This window comes from Sphaeramia orbicularis, chromosome 17, assembly GCF_902148855.1.
Source record: "Sphaeramia orbicularis chromosome 17, fSphaOr1.1, whole genome shotgun sequence".
Lineage (NCBI taxonomy): Eukaryota > Metazoa > Chordata > Actinopteri > Kurtiformes > Apogonidae > Sphaeramia > Sphaeramia orbicularis.
Genome location: NC_043973.1, coordinates 5,036,980 through 5,063,524, shown reverse-complemented (window position 1 = coordinate 5,063,524; position 26,545 = coordinate 5,036,980). Strand labels below are relative to the sequence as shown.

The 26,545-nt window shown below is 40.3% G+C and overlaps 1 long non-coding RNA gene across 1 annotated transcript; it reads left to right on the top strand.

Annotated features, from left to right (window-relative positions):
• Positions 1-1,420: 1,420 nt before the first annotated feature.
• LOC115437808 (uncharacterized) lies at positions 1,421-24,380 on the top strand. The gene is made up of 3 exons (XR_003937983.1): positions 1,421-1,432; positions 8,193-8,195; positions 24,004-24,380. It is a non-coding gene; the product is annotated as an uncharacterized LOC115437808 (long non-coding RNA).
• The last annotated feature ends 2,165 nt before the right edge of the window (positions 24,381-26,545 follow it).

The following is a 26,545-nucleotide window of genomic DNA, read 5'->3' as shown; positions in this document are numbered from 1 at the left end:
AGTGCCACTGGGGTCTGACTGTGTGTGTGTGTGTGTGTGTGTGTGTGTGTGTGTGTGTGTGTGTGTGTGTGTGTGGTGTGTGTGTGTGTGTGTGTAGGTGTGTGTGTGCGTGCGCATGTGTGCGAACGCGCGCGCATGCGTGTGTGCTTGCATGCACGTGTGTGTGTGTGGGTGGGTGCATTTGTGAGTGCTTATGTATTCATGGAAGTGTGCTTGTGGGTATGTGGATGTGTGTGGAAGTAAATGGAAGAATAGCAGCCTGGGCTGTCACATTAGCCATGGTTGGGAGTGTTAGTGGGTGTTTTTCTGCTGCAGTGTGTTTTGGTCTGGCTGAGACGAGCCTGTGAGAGTGAAACCCCACTTTTTATTCTCTGTCTGAGAGCAGAGAAAAGAAAGAGAAGAGTGAAAATGGACGGACAGACCTCCTGCTTGTCTGTTCCCTGATGTGCTTTGTCTGTTCAGACAAGACAGTAAATGCGTAGGTGTTTGCGAGTGACAATAGACTGCCAACAGGATCATCTGCTTTCTTACAGACCTACAGCTGCCATGCATTACTCACTGGCAAATACCTAATATTGTGACATGCTTTTGCAAACTACTGTGGGGGAAGACCATTTTATTGATAACAGTCAAAAACAAACCACACAGATTTTAGATGCAAAAATCTGAAAATGAAATGAAGCAAGCCGATGACAGAAGAGCTGGTGATTCTGGCACACTTGATTCTTGGAACTACAATGTCAGTATCCAATATCACCCTTTGAAGGTGTTCACCACTATTGTTGACCAACAAGGAACAAGTGCAAGACCGAGGAGCTGATTTGTGTTGACAAATAAAGCTTTATATTTCAGAAAATGCGTCTTTCTGAATATCTAAATATGGAATGGAATTCATCATGTTTGTTAAGTCTTAAGAATCCACAAATAACAAAGATCAGCAGGTATTTAAATGGCAGATTTATGATATTCAGAGGAACCTGGAATGACGCGTTACATCTTGTTAAATGACACATGCTTGTGTGTGTGTGTGTGTGTGTGTGTGTGTGTGTGTGTGTGTGTGTGTGTGTGTGTGTGTGTGTGTGTGGCTCTGTACTTGATATTGAATTATAAATTGGCAAGTTGTCCCTCCCACCTTTGACCTGTTGCATTCAACTTCACTTTACTCATTTCTTATGTCAGTGGATTATTGTCTGCAAACACTGAAGTGTGGTGCATAAAACAGATCATCCCTGAACTTTTTACATACTGCCCGCTTTAATGCCAAAAACCCTAGCTTTCCAGAATGGAGGCAGTAGTTCTCTTCAGCAGGGCTTCATGTTCACAAGCCTTATGCAGTGACTTTGAGTTTACCACTCTGACGGTGGTACAAGACTGCACCAAGCACCATCTCACACACATCTGTGTGTAAAACAAATGGAAGTTCAAAATCAGGGTATGCAAGCACAGGTGGGTGTGTGATATCTGTTTTACATCATACTGTTGTTCAGGTGACTAATATACATGGGTGGGTGCCACAGGGTTGGAGCAGGTGGCCTGGTCATTTCTGGAGTGTGGCACAGAGTCAACAGTGTCACCATGGATTTACTCATTATTGTTTGTGGGACTGTCTGTGTCTTTAACTGCCATGGTGCGCTACTGCATTGCCACTGACCCCTCCCTCAGGCTCATCATTATCACCTGCTGGCACCACACCTGGAGCATATTTCCATCAGGGGCCTGTATAAGAGGCTCCTCAGCTCCAGTGTGGTGCCAGATCATTACCTCAGAGAACCACAGCCTTCCACGGACTCTTTCAGACTTTCATCCATCACTCATCCCATCCTGGTCACAGCCCTGCAGACTCTATTCCTGTGTCAGGTTTTGTTGTATTTTTGTTTAGTTTTTTTGTTACTAAAACCTGTCACTCCCTTCAGCACCACGCATGTGAGTTCATTCTCTCCGACATGACCATAACCTTGTCAATCAGTTCAATGCTGCCTAGAACTGTTAACCTGGGTAGCGTTACACTACTTGACACAGAAACATTCAAATATTGTCTTTCTGCTGGGTAAATCTGGCTTAATCCTGCCACAACACTGAACGGTTCTAGGTGGAAGTTGTCTAATGTGGACTCAAACAGCACAAGTGACTCTGAGGCACTGGTATTATCTAGCACTCTCCATTTAATGTACGCTACTTGAACTAGATGTACTGTAACCCCTTTAGAATTCATTTTCACTAAAGCATATTCTTCTTCTATGTATCTTTGTGTCTGAACAAAACTCACCATTGCTTCTTCAGCAGCATCATTAATTTCCATAGCTACAGAAAAGAGTTTAGAAAGGAAAGGAAGGAGTTTTGGTTAACTTTGATTGCCCTTAATCAGTTCTTGGATTAAACTGAAACCCCATAGTGGTCTTTCTAGTTTCAGGTGACTTAGTAAGAATGATTCTGGTATGGACAAGTCTAGATTGTCATTGCCTTGCAGGTTTATTACTACTTCAACACAGCCATCATAAGGTACCTTATCTCCTGTGACAGCAGACACATTAAGTTGATCATCCATGAACTCAATCAGAAGGTGAACATGTTCACTGGTTATGTATTTGTTCTTCCAAGCTCAGTGTAATAGGCTCACATTGGCTTTTAAGTTCAGCGTTAGCATAGCCAACCATAGATGTAGGATTTGTGGCCTATTAAGCCTGCTACATACTCCATGAGACAAGAGAAATTAGTTTGTCTTCTCGAGGTGACAAAAACAAGAACAAAGTTCATTCTGGCCAAGACATACTGTATACTTCAGAAACTCAATTGCCAAACTCATGGGGGGGGCCCTCAGCTTTTCCAAACTAACCACACCCCCTTCAAATACCTGACGAATCGTGCAATAGTTGTCTCACACTGCATAAGAAGAAAGTTCTGCCTGGGCAATATGTTAAGAACAAGCAGCAAGAACTCCAAAACCAGAGTGAGAAGCAAATTCTCTGTTCTTGAGGAGTATGTAACAGGCTTTAGTGGGGCTGCTAACTTACATTTTGGTTACCATGGCGGCGGCACATATACACGTAGTGACCCAGAGCTCCACACTGATCAGCGACAAAAAATTAGTTTACACCAAATCCACGCTACTCCAGATTAATAACTATTGCACTGGATGTGTGCCAACTGGGATAGAGTCCTCCCCGAAGGAGATTATTTGCCTGGAGGGGCACACAGAGACTTTATCTCCGAGAGAGGGTTAACTGGTGTCACCACTGCCGTTGCCAACATAAACAAAACAGAGGCAAAGCGAGCAGAAGTCCAGGCCAGGCTAATAGCTGCACCACACAAACCTGTGGTACCCAGCCTGTTCCTCACCAACGCCCACTCTCTTGTAAATAAAATGGATGATATCAGACTCCCGATCAGCAGTCACCACCAACAGCATTATGGTGATTACCGAGACATGGCTGCATCAGAACATCCCTGACAGTGTTGTTGAGCTTGCAGGCTCCACTATTCATTGGGCAGACCACACCGCTGACTCCAGTAAGATGAAAGGAGGTGGAGTGCGCATCTATGTGAACAACGCTTTGTGTACAGGGTGAGTCAGAAAAAATGCTCTTTTCATTTAAAGAAATTGTACCACTGAAATGGAAATGCTTATTTTTCTTTTGATCATACAGTCATATTGATGTGGTCATTGAGCATGTCTGGCGATTGAATCATTGATTTATGGCATAGCATAACAGAGGGAATGTCCATTGTTTATTGTGCACCGAAATATCTGCCAACACAGTTTATGCCACCGTGAATGAAATTGAAATTGTCAACCATTACAGCATGTTTACTCACCATCAAATGTTTTGTCTCAAGGAAGTTGTCTGGCACGACCTTCAACCTGGCTACCATTCAGATTGATGCAAATCTGTGCTCGTTGTCGCATCTCTAACACAGCTCTTCTCGCCATTCGTGTTCGTCGTAGGGCTTGGATTTCAGCCGTGATGCGATTTCGGAGTTCCTGAAGAGTTTGTGGAACAGTCATGTAGGCCTATGTCCTGAGTGTGAAAGCAAAGCCCCGACTCCTGTAATTGTTGTCAATTTCAAGTTTGTTCACTGTGGCATACATTGTGTTGGCAGGTATTTCAGTGCCCAATAAACAATGGACCTTCTCTCTCTTATGCAATGCAATAAATCTATGACTACATCACCAGACATGCTCAATAACCACATCAATATGACTGTATGGTCAAAAGGAAAATCAGTGTTTCCGTTTTAGCGGTACAATTTCTTTAAATGGAAAGAGCGTTTTTTCTGACTCACCCTGTACAGACAGCACTACCATTGAGAGTCACTGCTGCCCCAACTTGGAGTTTCTAATGATAAAATGTAGACCCTTCTACCTACCTAGAGAACTCACAGCTGCCATCATTGTAGATGTTTATGTCCAACCCTTGGCTAATGCCAAGCTAGCGATGACCTACCTGCACAATGCCATCAGCAAGCAGCTAAATAGACATCCAGAGTGTGTTTTCATCGTGGCAGGAGATTTCAACCACTCAAATCTGAAGTCTGTCCTACCCAAGTTCCACAAAAATGTCCACATAGTAACTAGACATAATAAAACACTGCACCAGGTATACATAAACATACCTGGAATCTACAAAACCCACTTCTGCCCTCATCTGGGACAGTCAGACCATGCCACTCTGTTCCTGACGCCGTCATACAAACCATTTATCGCAGCACCAAACCCCAGACTAGGACAGTGCAAGTCTGGGCCGAAGAGACTACATCCATACAGGACTGTTTTGAGGACACTAAATGGGAACTCTTTGAACACCTTGACATAGAGCAGTACACTGACACCATACTCTGCCCTGGCAAATTCTTCATCAAGAACATCAACTCAAAAAACCAGATTAAAGTGTTTCCAAACCAGAGGCTTGTTAAACAACAAGGTGCGGATGCTGCTCAGAGCTCCGGACACAGCACTCCGGTCTGGAGACAGAGAGGCCTAGGACAGATCCAGAGCAGCACTACACAGAGGCATTCAGAATGCCAAAAAGGCAAGTAAAACGCATTGAGGACCATTTCCATAACAACAGACCAAATGACATGTGGCATGGTGTCAGAACCCTCACGAACTACAGACATAACCCCCCACTGCGGACTCCACCCTCCCGAACCAGTCAAACACCTTCTTTGCTCACTTTGAAAATACAGCACCAGCTATTTCTGCACCAGAGGGCATCCCCCACTTACACTCCAGCCATTCCAGGTTCTACAGGCCCTGAGGAAAATCAACAGCAACAAGGCAGCTGGACCAGACAGTGTCCCTGGATGGCACTGAAGGTGTATTCACCCCACCTGGCTGAGGTTTTCACAAACATCTTCAACCTATCAATAAAGCTGACCACAGTCCATACATGTCTAAAATCCAGCACAATCATTCCTGTACCCAAGAAACCAACTATCTCGAGCCTGAATGATTACCAGCTGATCACACTCATGCTTATAATCATGAACTGCTTTGAGAGACTGGTGCTGAAGCACATTAAGTCCTCCATCCCTCCTACGTATGACCAAATTCAGTTTGTCTTCTGGACCTACTAGTCCACTGATGACGCTGTAGCTCTAGCCCTGCTCACAGCCCTCACACACCTGGAAACTCCTAACACTCATGTGAGGATGCTGTTTGTTGACTTCAGCTCTGCATTTAATTTCATCAACCCACACAAAATAATCAGTAAACTGAAGACACTCAACATCCAACCAGCCCTCTGCCTGTGGATCCCTAACTTCCTTACCTCCAGGCCCCAGCATGTCTGACTCGGTAACCAGATTTCCTCCATCATCACCCTGAACACTGGACTTCCCCAGGGCTGCGTCCTCAGCCCTCCTCTCTTCTCCTTATACACCATTAACTGCATCTCCCCCCTCAGCCCCACCCCAGTAGTCAAATTTGCTGATGACATGACCGTAGTGAGACAAATAACGAACGGCGACAAGGCTGCATAGAGGGAAGAGATCCAGACATTGACAACCTGGTGCCAACTCAACAACCTCAACCTCAACTACTGGACTTTAGACAAGCAAAAGAGTCACACACAGAGCTGCAGATTGATGGGGAGAAGGTGGAGAGAGAGGCCAGCTTCAGATTCTTAGGAATCCACATCACGGACAATCTCAACTGGACCCTCAACACCTCCCTTGTCATCAAAAAGGCCCAAAAAACGCCTCTTCCACTTGAGAACACTCAAATGACACAGACTCTCAAAGAAGGTGCATGTCAGCTTCTATCACAGCACCAATGAGAGTGTTTTCACAGCCTTATCTGGTTCTCCAGCTGCACCACAGCCGAGAGAAAGGACCTATAAAGAGTGGTTAAAACCACTCAAGGAATCATTAGCTCCCCCCTTCCCCCCGGGTGACATTTATTCCTGTTACCTCCGAAAGGGGCTTCCCACATTCTGAAGGACCCCTCACATCCTGTACACCCCCTCTTCAGCACTCTTCTATCAGGTAGACTGAGAACCATTTGCACCAGAACCAATAGACTGAGAAACAGCTGTGAACTCACTGAACTGATCACACCACAGCATTCTCAGTCTACTATACTGTATTGACACATGTTGGACCTGCACACCCACTGTTACCCCTGCACTTTACTGTTACCTTTGCACCATTTGGACTGGGCCAGTCAAGGATTGTCCCTCTGCCTTGATTGGATTTTGTCTCCCGATTGCTTGTGCTTTTTAAGCAACCAACAGCACAATAGTCTTCCTCTCCCCCAAAAAAAGCAGTACTTATGGTTAGGTTTAAATTGTGTGGCTTTGTCAAGGTTAAATAGAATAGGGGTTGAAGATGAGGCTTGTAACTTTTTCAGTTTTTCCATTGCATGTGTCATACCTCCACCTGGGCACCTGGTCTCTGGAATGTCTCATCTTTACTTATGGTACTAACTTTTCCCTGCCTTTGGTTTTCTCCTCAGGCTCAGCATGAGTTGTGTGGGCTTGCACAACTTTATGACCAACATTGCAACAAAGTGTAGGCTTCCTCTCATTTTACTCTGCTGTGGTTTTTTATTACTTTTTTGCAGCCAAGCCTCATCAGTAACTGCTGGATCAGCAAAGAGAGCCTTCAGGTCTCATCTTCTTTCACTCTCTCTCTGTCTCTCTCTCTGTCTCTTCCACTCCAACTGGTCAAGGCAGACAGGACTCCTATTTTTCAGGGCATTTTGCCATACGTGCTTCACCCAGGGGTGTGGTTTAGGTTTAGGGGACAACCAGATTATGACACTGCAGATACAAGAACCCACATCAAACACATCAGTGATGCAGGACGTAACCCTGCCCCCAGTGCGAAATGCCCCAAAAAATAGGAGTTCCCAAGGCAGACAACCATTCTGCCTGTTAAAAGGAAGTTTTTCCTCACCACTGTCACCAAGTGTTTTGGTCTTGGAGGATTCTGGGATTCTTCTGGTGTATGTGATTTGGCTTATTAAGAGTCAGGTCTAATAATAAATATAATTTGATTTGATTTTTTATTTTTGATACGTACTCTGCAGATGCACAACCTGGTTGAGTGACAGTCTGCTACTGTGTTTGAATCAGTCCTGGTGATGGATCCTTGTAATGTTGACTGAGCTACAAAGATAAGAAGGGAGTCCTGACACTATGTGATAAATTTGAGGGAAAGCTCAGCTTTATGTAAATATCCTCTGATGCATGTGCATGACAAACAGCTGAAAACTTATTCTACATATTTTGATTCCCACAAAAAAACAAAAGTACAAAGTTAATGATTTCGAGGGGTGACATGACCATGGCTGACTGAAGAGGTGTTTTCACTGAGCTCCCGCTCCCACTTGATTTTGTTTAATTTATCTGCAAGTTAGTTGTCCTTTTTTGACTCATTACGCCAACACAGTGCCGAAAGACTCAGCAATCAGAAGAAAAGTGACGTTTTGATGAGCTGCAATGTCGATACAGACGAAGATTCAGCCACAAAAGGGGGCTAATGCTTTAGCTGCTAGCACTAGCCAAGCAGCTTACTCACCGCCAGAAGTTGACAGGACCCCACCGACTATGGACACGATAGCTCTCATCCACAAGGTAACACAAAGCTTCAGCAAAGTAATGGAGGAGAAACTCTCGAAGTTTTCCAACACGCTGGAAAAAATTTCTTCAACCTTAGAGAGCCAGTCAAAATGCATTACTGCCGCAGAGCAGCGAGTCTCGGATGTGGAGGACGTGGCGACAGACCTGGAGACCAGACTCGCCTCAGCAGAAAGGAAATTAAAGCAAATGGCCGATGGCATGGACGATCTTGAGAACCGAAGCAGATGAGACAATATTCGTATCCTCAACTTGGAAGAGGGTACAGAGGGAAAAGAGCCAATACAGTTTTTTGAATCCTGACTGCCTACTGTGCTCGGACTGTCTACAAGCGCCGAGAAAAGTCGCATTAAAATCGACCGGGCGCACCGCAGCCTGGGACCGAGGGGAGCGCGTCCCCGGCCGGTGATAATAAAACTTCACAACTCCAGGGACAAACCGAGGATAATGGCAGCAGTAAGAGGGAAGACTGCTCTGAAACACGAAGGAAGGCAGATCTTCATTCACCAGGATCTATCTCCTGCGATCAGAGAGAAGCGCCGCACCTTCAACGACGTGTGTCAAGCCTTAATAGACAAGGGAGTCCGGTTTAACATGCGCTTCCCGGCCATAGTCATCATAAAACACAACGGTACGGAGCACAGGTTTGAAACACGGAGAGATGCAGAGGACTTTCTGAATACGCTGGAATAGAAGACGACTCGGAACTTCATACCATATTGTGTGTTTACATGACTGCATGCAACATAACTGCACGCAACTAGGTTCTGAGTAAGTTTTTACACTGATACCGACGCTATACATCTCTAACAGAGTATCAATGTAAATAAATAAATAAATAAATAAAATTACAAAATAAATTACCATTAGGCTACTATTACACCGAGCTGTAGTCACAAGCACTTGATCAATATAGTACTTGAGAGAGGATAACACTAAATTCATTTAAAAGAATATGGACATATGTATCAATAATTATATCTTGTGGGAGCGAGAGTGAAATATGTAAATCGTTTTGGGTTTTTTTTTCCAGGAATGATTGCTTCCTTCAGCAGCACGTACTCCTGTAACACTACCCATTGGGTAGCTCTTTGCTTTTTTCTTTTTCTTTTTGTTTTTGTTCTTTTTCTCTTTTCCCTTGAACTCTCATGCTCCTCTACAACTTTCATATTTGCATTTTTTGTGTATGTAAATATGGGGGTGGTTCCTGATGTCCCCTCATGTGAGGAAATGTTCTTACCAGCACAGTCTATCTGCCAAACTGTAGTTAACTGCATATGTTTTGTTATGGGCTATATTTGTTCAAATCAGATTATTTACCTGTATCATCCGACAAGTAAATTACACTATGAGTAATGTTAAAATTGTGACACTGAACGTTAAAGGTATTAACCACGTAGTAAAGAGACATAAAATACTGTCTATGTTTAAAAAAGACAAGGTACAAGTAGCATTATTGCAGGACACCCACCTCACCGACCTCGAACACCTAAAATTAAAATGTGATTGGGTAGGTCAAATATACTATTCTTCATTTAATTCAAAGAGTAGAGGGGTAGCAATACTTATCAATAAACATGTGGCATTTACACTAGATAAGGTCATATGTGATACTGAGGGAAGGTTTGTAGTTACTACTGGGTGTCTGTACGGTGAACGTATTCTTATAGGTAGTGTCTACGCTCCCAACACTTTTGACAGTTCATTTGATTCCAAACTGTTGGCTAATATCTCCTCTATTTGTCCTCCACTAGTAATCATGGGGGGGGGGACTTTAACTGTATATTGACCCCAGGAATGGATCATAGTCCACCGAGTGCCTTGCCGCTCTCCAAGATGGCTAGAGCGACAAAAGAGCTCTGCTCCGACCTTGGCCTTTTTGATGCATGGAGGATAATCAACCCACAAGAGAAAGATTTTACTTTTTTCTCCCGCCCTCACCATTCCTTTTACAGAATTGATTATATATTTGTTTCAAGATTAGCTTTAGACAGGACCAGCACTTGTTCTATTATCGCATGTACACTCTCAGACCACTCTTCAGTCACTATTGAACTTATACCACCCTATTATGACCCCACATCCAGACACTGGCGTCTAAACCCAGGTCTGCTTAGCAATCCTTCATTTGTAAAACATTTAGAGTCACAATGGGAACTTTTCACTCCTACAAATGATACACCTGATGTCTCTGCCTCAACTTTGTGGGAAGCAGGTAAAGCATTCTTGAGGGGTTCCATAATATCATATACAGCTGCAAAGAAAAAAAATTCACTAACAAAACAAATAGAACTCGAACAGCAAATTATAACATTAGATAGAGAATTTAAAGCTACCTCCTCAATGTCTGTTTTTAAAAAATTAGAAGCGGCTTGATCGGCTCTGGACCAAATGCTAACTGAAAAAGCAGAATCAGCAATATTCTTTGCTAAGCATAGACTGTTTGAATCTGGTAATAAACCTGGCAGACTCCTTGCTCGCTTGGCCAGAGGTCGTGCAGGGCTCTATGCAATACCGTCACTTAGAGATAGAACTGGCACAGAACAATTTGAAACTAAAACTATATGTAAAATAATGAAAGATTTCTATCAGGACTTATACTCATCAGAGTGCCACAACACCTCAGAACAAAGGAAACTCTTTCTTGATAAAGTAAACCTCCCCACACTATCTGAAGAATGTAAGAATGACCTATGTAGACCAATTACCGCACAGGAAGTCCTGGACACCATTAAATCTTTACAGAACGGGAAAGCTCCCGGCCCAGACGGGTTTGGCCCAGATTCTATAAGAAGATGGCAAACTCAGTCGTGAGACCTCTAACCAACATGTTTATTGAATCTCTTGAAAAGGACACGCTACCACCAACTTTAAATCTGGCTCACATCTCTCTGATTTTAAAGAAAGATAAGCCCTCTGATCAGTGTGCGTCTTACAGACCGATGAGCCTTCTCAGGGTTGACTGCAAGATACTATCAAAACTACTAGCTAGAAGACTGGAGGAAGTTCTACCTGTCTTAATTAAATCTGACCAGACAGGGTTTATTAAAAATAGATATTCCCACTCAAATGTCCGCAGAATATAATATAATTCTCTAATAATACAAAAAAAAGGCCCTCGCCATCTCATTAGACACTGAAAAGGTGTTTGACCGTGTGGAGTGGGACTATCTTTTCGATGTCCTACATAAATTCGGTTTAGGCTCGAATTTTATTGAGTGGGTTAAACTATTATACAGATCTCCTATAGCTAGAGTTCTTGTAAATGGCTCTAAGTCTGATGTCTTTCCCCTGAGTAGAGGTACACGGCAAGGCTGCCCTCTCTCTCCACTACTATTTGCTCTTGCACTGGAGCCCCTAGCTGAGGTTATCAGGAGCCACCATGGGATAATTGGTATATCTATGGGAGGAAACGAAAATAGAATTTCACTCTATGCTGATGATATTTTCCTGTTCATTACCAATCCAGAGAGTTCTATTCCTATTTTGTTATCGATCATCACTCAGTTTGGTCAGATTTCAGGGTACAAAATGAATTATAGCAAGTCAGAGACCCTACCACTGGGCGATTCTGGAGATCAGGTAACCCTGGTTGATTTTCCTTTCAGATGGTCATCCTCTGGCTTTACTTGCCTGGGTGTCAAAGTATCAGCAAATCTTAAAGAATTGTTTAAATTAAACTTTACACCAATCCTGGCAGCAGTCAAAAATGATCTTAGCAGGTGGTTTGATCTCCCTCTGTCATGGATGGGTAGAATTAGCTTAATAAAGATGAATGTGCTCCCAAGAATATTATACCCATTACAAATGTTGCCACTTAAGATTACAAGGAGAACTAATTTAGATATTGAAAGACTTCTCTCAAATTTTATATGGCATGGGAAAAAACCCAGACTAAAAATTAAAACGCTATAGTTGCCAGTAGATAAGGGGGGTCAGGCCCTTCCCAACCTTCTTTTTCATAATTGGGCTTGTCATGCGCGGATAATATCAGGCTGGCTTAAAGATTTTCTTCATCAGGAGACACATGTGGATGCTTGGCGCTGCACTCCTTTCTCCCCCCTCTGCTTTATTCTAACTGAAATTAACAAGCTCCCAGCTGAGGTTAAAAACAATGTCATCATGCTTAATACACTTAAGATCTGGCATGATTTTGCTAAGCACACTGGCAGGGGTGGCTTCTCATCAGCTCTACAAAATTTAACTCAAAACAAAGCCTTTCCTCTTGGTATAAGGGAAAGTATTTTTGGTATCTGGCACTCAATAGATTTGAGATTTATAGCTGACCTATCTGAAAATGGCAATTTTACATCATTCGCACCACTTCAGACTAAATACCAATTACCACACAATCACTTTTTTGGTTTTCTCCAGGTGAGACACTTTGTAAAAACTAATCTTATTCTCCCAACAGACCGACCAATACTTAGCCAGTCGATAACTTCCTTCTTAATTTTAATTTAACTGCCATGAACAGTAAAAAATTCATCTCCCTTTTTTATGCTAAACTATACTCTGTTAATCCTTTCACGGTCAGTAGATATATGGAGTCATGGGCAAGAGACTTGGAGGTTGACCTTGATGCCAACGCATGGTCAGACGCCTTTGAATCTGTTAAGAAAATTTGTACTTGTAACAGACTCAGAGAAAGCCAGTACAGGATATTAAACAGACTACAATGTACCCCTCACCTTCTAAACAAAATAAATCCCCAGATCTCCCCCCTGTGTGGAAGGTGTAAAAACGAAGTAGGGACATACTACCACTGTGTTTGGCAGTGTCCCATGATAGCCAGATATTGGAAAAACATCGCTAGGGAGCTCAGCTCAATCTTCCAAAAAACAGTTAAGCGGGAGCCTGTCTTGTTTCTCCTGGGAGTACTTGGGGGGCAGCCCTCGCTATCTGCTGCACAGCTTGTATTGATGGGCAAACTTTTACTTCTGGGAAGGAGATGTGTTTTGTTTCAATGGATTAAAGATAAACCTCCATCTGTAACGCAGTGGTACTGGGAAATATGTAAGGTCTTTCCTATGGAGCGCCTCAGTGCTACACTAAAGGGCAATGACAACTTGTTTTATAATGTCTGGCATCCTTTCCTGAATTACCTTCCTGACGATACCGCTGACTTGTTGAAGAAATTGCAGCCGTATTTTGTCTTCACTAATAAGTCATAGAATATTTTTACTCTCTTTATCTCCTCCTTTGTATAGCCCCAATGTAAATTTATATAAGCTATATGTGCAGTTTATGTATGTGAATCGTTGTATTCTTTTGTGGTTTGGCTGTATCTGTGCTGTGTTGTTCATTGTTTGTTGTTTGTGAAATCAATAAAATACATTGCAAAAAAAAAAAAAAAAGTTAATGATTTCACTATTTTGCTTTGTGAAAACAAAGAAGCAAAGAAATTGCTTAACGTTTTTTTTTTTCCAACATTGCTGCTTTAATATTGAGGGAAAGAGGTGTGAAAATAGTTTCAGGTCAGTCACACACATTTACAGACAACAGCTATATTGTTCAAGACAGCTGTGTGTGTTGCAGTGAGGTGACAATTCTAACCACTGCACTACTGTGCAGCCCTCTATGCATTATTATAATTATATTAATTTACATTTACATTTATGCATTTGGCAGATGCTTTTTTCCAAAGTGACAAGGGGAGGATGAACAATTAAGCTACATAAAGGAACTCTTGAAAAGATATTAATATGCATTATACATTAATATGCATTATATCATTATTAATAATTTAGTGTTACTTGCAGCTACTAACTTGCAGCAAATTATAAGAGCCAGTTTCAGCTCTCGTAACTGTAACTCACTAATTTGAATACATTTCTGGTGCCTGTTATGTAATGCGCTGCCAGTTAAGCACAATGTTCACTTCTACAAATTTGATACATTCAGCACTCTAATTTGTTATATTCAACAATTTGTTGCTCTCACTGATCACTCATCTGAAGCCTGGTGCATTTACTGCAGGTGTGTGTTTCACATTTTCAGTGAAATTAGTAAGTGTAGAATTTTACAGGTTTGACAGGTAGGTAACAATCACATAATAAAAGCTCTGTTCAGCAATGGAAGTAGTCTATCGACTGAAATGACAGAGGGCTTTTGTTTTAAAACAGTTAAGGAAGAGTTTGTAGAAAAGGGTGATCTACATATTGTGAGGAACGTACTCCCCCTGAAATCTATGCTATGAGAGCATGTAATGCATTTCTAGTTTCTCTCCATTGTTTATATACTTAAATAATGAAAGTTATTTGGTTGAATAATTATGCGTGCCCTTTCCTCCTCTATGGCCCCACTGTTATATGTAATTATATCGTCATAATAGTCTGAAGCCTTAAGGTCCACTGTTCAGCACAGTTCATTGCAGCAGTAGTCAATGCTGTCAATGTTGTTTTTTTTCTGGTGTACTATTCTCCATTTTATGTGAAAGGTTTCTAATGTGTGCAGTTACTTTGAACACAAAGGATCTGGCATTTAATGGTCCCACTTGACCAGTACAGCCTCTCAACATTGTGCTCATTGTCTGTGTTGTTCCAAGCGATGTATTTCTCAGGTCAAGAAAACAGTAGAAGGGTTGAACTCTTTTGTGGTTTAGCTCTTCATTTCAGCTGATCTTGTTTTGCTGCGGCTCTTTATTGTGACTTTGACACTTACTTGGCTGCAATGTATCATATGTTTGTAGCAGTACATACTTAGCATCCTTGCATTTTTCACAAAAATGCCGATATATGGTTTAAAAAGGCTCAGTATATCAAATTTGCCGAAACACTTCTAGTTTATAGAAACACAGCTAAAGGAGAGTTTTAGAGAATATATGTTTGTGTTACCATATAATTAAATAAATAAATAAATAAATAAATAATAATAACAATAATGTTATATATATTGCACAGTTCGCAAGTTTCTAAGATTCATGCTTTGCACCAAAAGCATGAATTATAAGTAGTATGTCTCAGACCTCATTATTTGCAGTTTTCCAAATTTCACAGTCCACCACTGAAACTTTCTGCATGGTACATTGCATCCCACAGTGTCATCATCAGTGTGTGGGCAAGAATTGCAGTGCTTATTTACATTAAATACATGAAATATACAGTCATGGCCAAACTTTTTGGCAGTGACACAAACTGATGCATTGCATAAATGAGACATATTTATCAACAAGTCTTGAAACTTATAAAATGCTTATTGTTAATAATAAAAGAAACACATGCAAAAAAAAAATTAAAGCAGCAAAGCTTGCAAAACCAAAGTATGTGTCATGGATAAAACTTTTTGCCATGACTGGAGATGTACAGCTCAGGAAATTTAGGAGATGAGAAACTACACCAATGTAGGAAATTAGTTGTTTTGGTGGTACATATTTACAAATGAAAATATATACATACAAATATATAAATACTAGATAACAACTCACACTGGCAACTGAGCAGCCTCATTTATAATAAATTACTTTTCAATTCTGCTGTAAAGCAATGTTCTGGAAACATCTGCTAACAGATGGTGGTCATGTGGATATGTCGAGCACTATGTTAATCTTACCATACAGCATAATGCCATCTATATTACTATATGAAGTTGCATGTACACTTCAGTATATATGCAAAGTGGTGGAGTAAAATTCACAGAATGCTTTATGAATTAAGGCAATGTATTCCTACATAGAAAACAAAGGAAGAAAGGTAATATGTTTTACTGCCTTGTCTTACAAAGTACCAAGTCATTGTTTTAATATATAAACTGTATATTTATTGTTATATTATTAGTGTACATTAACAACATAACACAATCTTACAGCAGTCATACTTTGTGTGTCATCTGTTGCTGAAGGCTGAATAGACCACTGAATGATTTCAACCAGATATTTTTGTGGTTCAAAGCTGACACAGTCACATTCCTCATGTTGATAATAAGCTATGCTTCGGACATCTTAATGAATGCACTTCATTGTTGACTCTGTGCTGAACCATCAGTTGTACATTAACTAAAAATCAATCTTGTTTGGAGTCACATGTGTGTGCTGCCGCTGTCTGTTTTCTCTTTGTCTGATCGCACTATTTCTGTGATTAAAGGAGAGCGGTGCTGTTGATTAAGTGTTCTACAGACTCAAACTTTAAACAGCCTGTCACTAAAAGCTAGAGGTTATATATTAATTTTGCACTTTAGCAAGTTTCTTTGCTTCAACTCAGCCTGCTTGGCAGTGTAACGCCTAATGACCTTATAGAGACAACAAGGTTAATATAATGAGAAATTTGCTTTGTATTATGTTTTAAATGTCTCCCACATCAGCATAAAAATAAAATAATGATAATTACACACTTTTGTAGGAATGATTGTCCAGACCAGCAGTTCCAATCAGGGAGGCAATAGGTTTTTTAATGTCTGTCAGCTCCTTAATCAGTTGCTCAGTTCATATGCACATGTATAAAATATTACTCTTAACTGGTAATATTTAAACCATGATGATGACAATAATTATGAATTGTCTCAATTACATTACAGTTTGGATGGACACACACATAAATCACATTTTACAGGTTTAGCTTGTCAAATTTGAAAAAGCAAACGATGATAATAATGTACCTTTGAATGTTCTTTGGTTATTACACCTTGTTGAGTTTAAAAATAATAAACATATTGTGCAACTCGTTGCTGTTGCTTTGAAGCCTTTTGCTTCTTCACTGATCACTTCTTTGAATGTAGCACCTTTCATTAAAGAGCATATTATCCTGCAGAGGGTGATTAGTGACTGCAGAGATCTTGAGGGATGGCATGTTTACTCTTAGCACTCTGAAGTAAGAGGCACTTGAGCCACCTCAAAAAGCAGGTTTCTATTTAAACTCAAGGAAAGCAAGGCAGGACAGTTATTATGGAATGGGCCTTTATGTACTATTGAAGTAAAAATAATATAGTGGCTAGTTTGTAGATGTATGTATCTGTTTGTGCATAGAGGCTGAGAGGCCCATCATTCAGAGTGGACACAAAGGTCCTACACAATACTGTGGGGAGACATAGAGCTAGACCAGAGCTAAAAGACTGCACCTGCTTGTCTTTCTGAACCTTGTGGGGTATATAACATCTGGAAGACAGAGATGGACATTTAAAATTGGGTTTAAAAAATACAAAACAAACAAATACATAAATATTATTATAAGCTTTATTCACTGTTATTTTGCATATTGGAAAACAAATGGGTTTAACTAAGTCTAATTATTCCCAAAAAATGTTAGTACTAATAGCAAAACTAATAGATACATTTTGAATTTTGTTCAGTCATTTAAGTCTTAGGATGATGTACTGTGTTTTGCTTATTCATCACTGCATGCCACTTGATGTTTTTACCCGTTGTTGACTTGTTTGAATCAATCGACTGCAAGATTAATTTGAATGGATTTTTAAAGTCAGATGTAGTTACAGTAGTTTGGAGATGGAGAAAGCTGACAAATGGTCCAATATCAACCCCTGAAAAAAAAAACAACAAACTGACAGTGTTGCAAATAACTATCTTTGGCGTCATTAGAATGTCTATTTGCAAGTCAATAATAAATCACTCAACATAAAACCCAATGAAATACAGTATTATAAATATAAAAGAAAAAAGATAGGTGATAGGAGAAAATTGTGACTGTTTTAGCTAGCATTTACTCTCACATTCAGTAATTCTAATCCAATATTATGAGGCTCTCTAGTTTCTATGTCAATATTGGACAAAATGTGCCAAATTGCTCATTGTTTTGTTTTTTTTATTGAAATTTTTGATTTGTAGAATATCAAGTCAATAGCAGCTCCAGTATGGTAAATATCAGTAACACATTATATTGTGTAAGACATGATTGGAAAACAACTAACAAATACAACTGATGAATACTGAGAGAGGGGATGGAGGATCTGGGGTCTGATTTGTCCAAAACTGATGACAATCCAAGATGCCTCCACTGTGAACTGTAAATTGTAAGTTATACTCTAACTAAGAGGTGCATTCACACAAACATTAGTGACCCACACATGGTTCACAAGGTTGAATAACCTGTGCACACGCAGATGGACATTTGGCTTTGACCTCTCATGGAAAGGCCTCGCTCCCTCAAATTGATGTAGCAGTGTAGTGAGTAAGTGGAGATCCTGGACAATGAACCTCGGACAACACAGACACACAACATAAAACCTGGAGTGATGTAGTAGGTGACTGAAGTGACCTGAAGGGGGAGGTGTCTTTGTTAACAAGAGGTCACCAGGAAAAGTGGAGTTTCATTAATGAAGGCCGTGACGAGCATCTGCCTCTAAACAAATTACCACCAGCAAGTCTCACATCATACATCCTGTCCATCCACGTAGACTTCCTTCATATTCATATTAACCCAATCAGTTTAATATTCATGCCCGCATAATTTCTTACAATTGCAATAGGCCATTTTCAAAGTAGACATTTGGTCTACTTTGTCAGGTCAGGTCAGCAGGAAACAACGTAAAAAATCCTGATAACACTAATGATAGATCTGTTCTATAAAGATAATCGAGTGAAGCAGCATGAAAAAACAGACACTGGAAGGCATCCATTGTAAATCAGAGTATTTATACCTGTTTACTTTCAGCCAACAAATCAAAATGTCAGCTGTGAAAAAGATCACTGACCTCAAACAGCATAGTTTATGTTTGCTGCTTGTAGGTAAGACAAGTAAATTAAAGATTTATTTATGTCTTTTCCATTCAAACTGCTCCAAATCCATTTCAATTCACTGATCCATCAGGGTAAAGTGTTGCCTCACTCTTAATATTGTTGCTTTATTGAACCACTCAGATATCTCACTTATTTTCCCCCAATAGACCATTCAAATCTTCAGCTTTGTCTGGCTTCCTCAGAGAGTTCTAAAATGGTGATTGTACAAATAGGGTCAAGTAACACTCCTCTGAGGCCCCAGAGGGCCCCTGACTTTCACTCCAAGCACTATTGTCTTCTCATATTACATTAATTCAGAGCCAAATTCAACACTGAAGCAACCACATGACCTTTACAAGGAAATATGACCAAATGCTGTCGTGATCTTTGAGTTACGAAAATCATTGCCAAGGACTGGTTAACAGATGGTTGTTAGCAGCACTGCCTGTAGAGTATTGCATGCCGAGTTTATTTCTGATATCAAATTTCCTCTTTGTTCCTTGGTCATATAAAGTTAATTTCAATATTTGGGGCAATATGGCTTTGTGAAACTTCTCTACAGACTCCTCAGTGGATACTGAAATGAATGAATGAATGATTCACACATAGCCTTACATTCAGTGTCCTATTGTCAGCACAAGACGTATGATGCTAATTGTAAACCATATAAAACTAAATGAATCTGTTTAGTAGGTTTAACCTACAAACACAGATATGAGGCAAAGAAGAGGAGCGCATTAATCCTTACAAAGAGGGAAAAACCAACAGTAGTGTGACAGTAGTTTTTAGCCATCATTTTGGTATAACTGAAATCCTTGTCTGATTCTGGACCAGTTTGGTAAACACCTGTGAAGCCACACCATTCTAACAAATACTACATCTAACAGTTAATGCAATCAAATTGGAAAATTCTCCCACTCACTGCAACAATGGACAGAGGAACTCTTTGCAATGTTACCCATTGTATTTATGTTCTGTTCCTAGATTTCTGAAATTGTCACATTGAAGCCATGTATAATTATTTTAAACTGTACGTAACTGACGGAACGTACAGTTTCTACAACTCACACTCAGGAAGATAAATCAGTGTTTAAACTTCAAAGAAGTATTGATTTATTGTGATTGTTATTGACAACAACATAAACATTTTTTATCATAGTAATAATTCAAATCAGTTGGAATAGGAAGTCTTACAAACTGGATGTGTGTATGAAGATGAAACTAAAAGCAAACTAAAATTACCTTGCTGATTGTTGCTGGGTAAAGAAGAAAACATCAAGTAGCTGGTTACTGGGTTCAGTAAATGTGGTCAATATAAGGAATCACAGATTTTTCTGCCAAGATTTCTTCCTAAAAGCCAGGTTCTTGGACCACACAAGGCTCCAAGATTTTGCACTGGTCATAGATCTTAACTACTTTTACTATTTTGAATTGAAAAGACATAGAGAATGGGAGGAATAATAACAAATGCAATAAGTAATGCTGATAAGACAGAGTGGAAATAGTTAGCTAGATCCAGACTCTGGCATGATGTCAGTAAACTTGAATTCATTATCAATATTTGCATTTGGCTTGCCATGAACTTAAAAGACCACCTTCATAAGGGTTGAAAGCTACAGCTCAGCTTCATCTATTCAACATGCGTTTCAGCCAACACAGTATGAAAGCATGTCAATTATTAACCAGCTCTGTGTGGCCATAAAAAAGGCTGATAACACCCAATATAGCCATTAAGACTGTCTGTCCACCACTCACCTGTTGGTTTACTGTAACACACAGCTTTAAATCCATTGGCATCTATTGTATTTGATCAATGGTTGTACAAATACAGTTAGTCATGGTCCAGTGTTATCTTTCACTCCTCTGATGTACGTACTGTGGCTGTTTGGAAATGCTGTCAGATGTTCCCCAACTGTTTTTCCCCATTATTTAGCTTACAGGTCATTTAAACCGGACAATATGATGATGATGATGATGATGATGATGATGATGATGATGATATAACCAAAAGACACTATGATGACAGTAATGACTTTATTGTCTTTATCTGTTATATCATAATGACAGGCCCTGTGATGAACTGCCAACTCGTCCATGGTGTACCCTGGCTTCGCCCATAGGTAGCTGGGATAGGCTCCAGCACCCCCCATGACCCTGGTGAGGATAAAGCGGGTTCAGAAGATGGATGAATAAATGAATCTTACTGACAAATCTTAACAGACTGTGCTTGTGACATTGGTATACATGTTTACATGAAACTCACATGATGATTCAAACATTAAGGAAACTTATGCAGGACAGCCGAAATGATTGAATTTGGTTAACAAATTAAACCCCTTACTTCACCTCCATCGGAAATAGTTCAGTCTTGGGATCTTGGACACTAACAGTTTTAATAGTTACCTCCGCCAAGGAGGTTATGTTTTTGCCAGGGTTTGTTTGTTTGTTTGTCTGTCTGTCTGTCTGTCTGTCTGTCTGTCTGTTTGTTTGTTTGTCTGTCCGTTAGTGTGCAACATAACTCAAAAAGTTATGGACAGATTTGGATGAAATTTTCAGGGTTTGTTGGAAATGGGATAAGGAAGAAATTATTAAATTTTGGTGGTGATCGGGGGTGGGGGGGCCCACGGGGGGGGCCACTGATCAGCCTTGGTGGAGGTCTGCGCTCTCCGAGTGCTTCTAGTTACCTCCGCCAAGGAGGTTATGTTTTTGCCAGGGTTTGTTTGTCTGTCTGTTTGTTTGTCTGTCCGTTAGTGTGCAACATAACTCAAAAAGTTATGGACAGATTTTGATGAAATTTTCAGGGTTTGTTGGAAATGGGATAAGGAAGAAATGATTAAATTTTGGTGGTGATAGGGGGTGGGGGGGCCCACGGGGGGGCGCAGACCACAAAATTTCATCAAAATCTGTCCATAACTTTTTGAGTTATGTTGCACAGTAACGGACAGACAAACAAACAAACAGACAGACAAACAAACCCTGGCAAAAACATAACCTCCTTGGCGTGGGGGGGCCCACGGGGGGGGCCACTGATCAGCCTTGGCGGAGGTCTGCGCTCTCCGAGTGCTTCTAGTTCTTTTATGCAGCGGGCTATTCAGCACCACCAACAGCTGACTACACAGCAAATGTTGTGAGTGAAAATTTTGGTAATTAGTTAAAAAAAAAAAAAAAAGAGTTGAAGTGTTAAAATGTGTGCAGTTTTTTACCTCCACCAAGGAGGTTATGTTTTTGCCGGCGTTGGTCTGTCTGTCTGTCTGTCTGTCTGTCTGTCCATGTGCAAGATAACTCAAAAAGTTATGGACGGATTTGGATGAAAATTTCAAGAAATGTTGATACTGGCACAAGGAACAAATGATTAAATTTTGGTGGTGATCGAGCGGGGGGAGCTGATCTGCCTTGGCAGAGGTCTGCGCTCTCCAAGTGGTGGGGTAAGATTTAGCCTGTTTTTGCAATGTCCTTTAAACTTAACTATTACAAAAGATACAGCTTATATAACATTTTTGTTGAAGTTGGTACATTAAGCTGTGCAATGTTATGCTTGTTTTGAATGTAGGATTGAACATAGCCAGCTCTGTATTTGCTGTATTATTCAACGTATGCTGCATTTTGTCTTCTTTTTTTTTTTTTTTTTTTTGTTCACTCAGCTGTAAAGGAGATAAAGTTTTGGCCACTCTGTTGAACCTTTTAGAAAAATATGTTTTCTAAAAATGCGCACATTGATGGTAAGGATATGGAGCCTTAATAGCTAGCTAAAGAAGTGCTAATGAGGTAACTCTAACCTTAATACTAACATGATCTGGTAACGCTATAATTAAATAAAATAATTACAATTTGTATCTGTTGCGATACATACGTTTTTCAGTATCACAGAGGACAGTCAGGTTCATCAGGTGGCTGATAGCGCTCCATGGACTTTGGTGAAGTGGAGGTGTGTTTGGCACCAAACAAGTAGCAGTAACATGGTGATTCAGGAAAGCCCATGGTTAAAATTATTGTAAACTTTACACTTAAAATTGTTAATCTCAATCCTTTAAAAGTTGGATGGCCAAGACATTAATAAAGGTACAATGAGGGGCAAAGAAGAACTATCTGAAATTGGAGAGAGTTTGCTTCTCCGACTTTCTCAGTGCTGGTAAGTATCTGTTTTGGATAAAGTTACAGAAGAGTAGGTAACAGTATTTTGTAAATGCAGTGCTGGTTGTCTTGCTACAATTCAGGAGAAGATTTTCATACCAGAGGACACAATACTGAAAGTCACAGATGAACATGGTGCAGAAGTGGATGAGTTTGTCTCTCCAGAGCTTGCGGTCAGAGAAATCTCTTTTGTCATCAATACTGAAGATGGGTTAAGGTTAGGGTTAGGGTTAGTTTGCAAAGAAAAATTATGGGATTTTCATCTTAACTTAGATCCAGAGCTAAGGGGTGATCTAAACCAGACTCTTAAGCCAATTCAATCACCACCAGAATCCTCCAGGAGCAGGGGGGAGGGGGGACGACGACGACACACACATGGATACACAGAAAACTGAACTATTACTGTTAAAAACTACAACTGTTGTTATTAGTACAACAACCCATAACTGTTAATACTATTACTCCAAGTGCTAACTGTGGATATACTATTACAGCAGCAGTTCATGACCAACAATAGGAAACATATCTACCCAATAACTATATGATAAACACTGTCACAACTATAGATAAATGAATAATAATGATGGAGGCAGGAGAGAAGCAGGACCACAGCAGCAGGTCCAGAGATGATCCAGGGAAAAACTATGAGGACATAAAGAGCATAGACTCCGGGGAACAAGTCCAGTCAGTAACATGTATTTTCTGGGGTGTGAATAGAGGAGAAGAGGAGGAGAGAGAAGGTCAGACAGGAGGAGGAGCAGAGGGGAGCTCAGTGGAACATGAGGAGTCTCCCAGCAGTCTAAGCCTATAGCAGCAGAGCAGCAGAGCTGCCCTAACTATAAGGTTTATCAAAAAAGAAAGTGTTCTTTCTACTCTTAAACATACAGAGGGTGTCTGCCTCCCAGACATAGGTAGAGCTAAAGAAACCCCAGGAGTCAAAGAGCTGAGAGCAAGGCTGTTGAACAAGCCGTAACTAGTTTATTCAGCCAAAATGTAAATTTTTTTTTCCTCTGGAATTTATCCTTTTGTACTGTTTTGCTTTTGTTCAGGCACCTAAAATTAATTCATGGAATGTATCTGGGGAAAGGTCTAAAATTAAAATGTGGTCATACAGGTTGTTGTTTCCAGTTCTGGTCCAGTGAGAATGTGTTTATTTGAAAAAGTAGAATTTATGGAAGACGTAAAAGCATACGTTCATGTTGCTCCACATGCCACTGTCAACCTCACAAAGCGGGTAAAATGTTGTGAAACTGAGTATTGTGTTGGACTCTTTGTTTGCTCAGGCACTGATGAAAAATCTCCACTTTTCAGCAAAAAAGCCTCAAACATTTTGTACAATGAGCAAGTTGTTTTTGTTTAGGCTGAGCATGAAACTTTATTTCATGACCATTTCCATGCTTTTCAAGTGAGTGAACACATGCCTAAAAAGATACTGATTGTGGAAATACTGCAAATAAAACATTTCAGGAGTTTTGATGCCCTAATGTCATATGGGTGTGATTCCCAGTTTTCTGTACTATCAGAAAATTGTATTATCTGATTTATCTGAATGGGATCCACATGACTTTCAGGAGGAAATTCAGTGGTTTACCTCAAGCTACACAATGTTGCACTAAAGAAACACTGCTGTTAAAGGTGGGGTCTGAGATGTTTTCCTCGAGCATTTTTTACTATATTCCTTAAAATCCCCTTCACACCCCGATTACAACTAATTAATTAAATGCTCTAACACAAAAATTAAAAAAATTAGTCACCTGTGGAATGGACAGGACTGAAAAAACACCAACCAATCATTTTGAACGCCCAATCGAAATGATTGAATGGTGATATATCTATCAAACTCAACTGCCATTCGCCCCTCCCCCCTTCCCCCTCTGCGTGTACCCCTCTTCGAGCATGAATCGTGCGTTCCCAGAGGCTGGAAACACTTCTACAGGAAGTGAAGCCAGAACCTGGCTATATATTAGGATGGAAAGTTCACTAGCAAACTGTTATGTCACTAACATAAATCACTAGGAAATGTAACGTTAGTCAGATAGGAATGAACTGGGGCTGTTGTGGAAGAGTGGGGGTGTTAAAAGAGACTGAATGAGGTATGCATGGATATGCGAGCCAGAGCCTCAAGCTGTAGTTGGCATCGGAGCACAAGGCGGGGCCGTGCGGGACCAAAGCCTCAGCCGGTGTCGGAGACAGAGCCGGGGCCGGGGCCGGGGCCGGGGCCAGAGCCCAAGCTGGGGCCAGAGCAGAGCCTCGGCCGGCGAACTGTTGCTGTGCAGCACTCATGAACCCTCGGGAACAAGCATTGCGCGTGCCAGTACTCTGTAGGTGTGGCTTTGGAGGGATGTCTGAAGAAAGGGTTTGGACTTTTGAATTGAGTATTTTCAAAATGTAGCTTGCTCAAACCGTTTGTCTAAGATCTCATACCCCACCTTTAGTATTTTTTATTGTCTTGACAACTAAATCTAATGCAGTGTATGTTATTCACTTTCACACATTTTAGGGTCCACTGTTATGACATTGAAGGAGGTTAAAATCTGAATGATTTGCTCCAAATAAAATCTGTCATGAACAATACACAAGTAATTTTTTCATAAAATATATGAATGATATAAAATAGTTAACTCTGACAAAAGGGTTGAATTAAATGTATTTTAAGTGTTCCTCCTTACACTGGTAATGCGTTGAATAGTCAAATAACCCAGTTTTAGGGTTACATATACTTTATATCACAAGGGTGGGCAATACATTTTTTATGGGGCCACATGAGAAACTTTGACAGTTCTTTAGGGCTGGATCAGTAACCTGCAGCTCTGCTCAATATATATCTCTATAAAAACAGTAAATGAAACAATACAATGATACAATGAAAATGTGGAACACAGAATACAACTATTTAATAAATATGCACAAAAACATTTTCAAAAATGTGCAAAGCCAGCTTCACATTGATTTTACATGAAAAACAATAAATGCATCCAGCTTTGTCTCAGTTAATTTTCTTTTTCTTTACCTCTGACTGCAGTGAACAAATGCTTTGGAGTCCATGTCTTGTTAAAAACTCTGCATTCTGAATCAGTCTTTCTTTTTTTGGCATCAGCTGACATATTCATGGGTTGAAACTGACCAACAAACTAATCAGTGCGTAAGCTTTATGCTAAGTATGGAAAGTATGTGTGAAAAAACATTAATTTAGCAAGTCCTTCAAAATAAAAGCAGTGCCGTTGTATTGGTTGCATCTCTCACAATGATATATGTTTGCAGTAACGTTTAATTTGCCACTGACCTCATGCGGGGCAGTCAGCTGTCATGTAGCATGTGGCCCGCGGACCATACAATGCCCAGGTCTGCTATATCAGATTAGAACTTTAATACGTGAGGAATAAAATTTACACTTGGAAAAATAAATAAACAAATAAAATATTTTTACTTTGCTTTAGAGTTTATGCAATGGTCACACATTAAAAGTGAGTTGCTTTCGACTCCCGGGGAATTTATTCCAGAGGCTAAAATTTAAGCTTGTGTCCAAGCTCCTGTTTTGAGAAACACATGCAAAAAGAAAAAAAAGTTGATGAGTCTGTGCCCTGCAAACACCACAACACCATATCAACCCGTAACTACATGTGCACAGAAATGAAAAAGAAAGATGCATCTATTTACACTGGCTTTTAAT